The sequence below is a fragment of the Penaeus monodon genome, chromosome 22, assembly GCF_015228065.2.
Source record: "Penaeus monodon isolate SGIC_2016 chromosome 22, NSTDA_Pmon_1, whole genome shotgun sequence".
In the NCBI taxonomy this organism is placed as follows: Eukaryota; Metazoa; Arthropoda; class Malacostraca; order Decapoda; family Penaeidae; genus Penaeus; species Penaeus monodon.
Window position 1 is genome coordinate 22454538 of NC_051407.1, and position 931 is coordinate 22455468.

The 931-nt window shown below is 40.3% G+C and overlaps 1 protein-coding gene across 1 annotated transcript in view; it reads right to left on the minus strand.

Moving 5' to 3' along the window:
• The window catches only part of LOC119587002, a gene marked incomplete at its 3' end in the record, with an annotated part of 168418 nt that overhangs the window by 48918 nt on the left and 118569 nt on the right, over positions 1-931 (minus strand).

The following is a 931-nucleotide window of genomic DNA, read 5'->3' on the forward strand; positions in this document are numbered from 1 at the left end:
AATCTTGGGGAGTACGCTGCCAGGTTTGGTCAGGCTACCTAACACTGAACTGAATGTGTATTTCTTATTTCAGGTATAAAATTCCTAAAATATACCACGATAGTGGTAAGTCATTACCATAGTAAGTGCCGCTGCCACTCACATTTCTGAGCTTCTACCGAATAATTTCCAAGATTGCTAGATTATTGCAATTTGTAAGAACACTGTCACACATTCCACTTTCAGCTGTGCAAAAATTGGCCTTACGAATTATCCTCTAAGTTTTCCTCGAATATGTTGGTAAATTATCATTACACTTAAAAGATTCGGGGTGAATCACAGCTGAATTCCACCCAGATGATACAGTTCAGCGAAATATTCACATCCCACGACAACCAGGACTGCAAATGAGGGCGAATTTGAACCCACTCCGTTAACATCACCCATCAACACATCATTCGATGTCAAGATAACAGCATAATCCATCCATTCACGCAAGTTACAGACGCGGCTAAACCATGGAAATATAACCAACAAAGCAAGGACCGGCAATGGTATTTCATGGAGCAGCGAGAATCACTGGTCTGCCCGGAAGAGGTCCTTGGCACGAATGAGAAACACACAACCACACCAAGAAAAAATATGAACCCTAGTGAGATAAACAAATAATACGGCTTTGTAGTCAGAAATAAACATCTCGGGATCTCGTAGGTTATATTAATGATACAGTGTTCCCGTTCTCCCGTTATGTATAATGGTAATGTTTTGAAGTAACGCGACAAGAGAAGCTATGACTGGGATTGTACTAAATGGCAGATGAGTGTATTCCAGGCGCTTAACATCCAACGAGTGGGAAACCGGCAGACACTTTCTAGAAAGTGAACTTTTAAGAAATGTCACTAATATTGGAAATGTTTGCAATGCAAGAAGTTATACATTCACTGAACTTTAT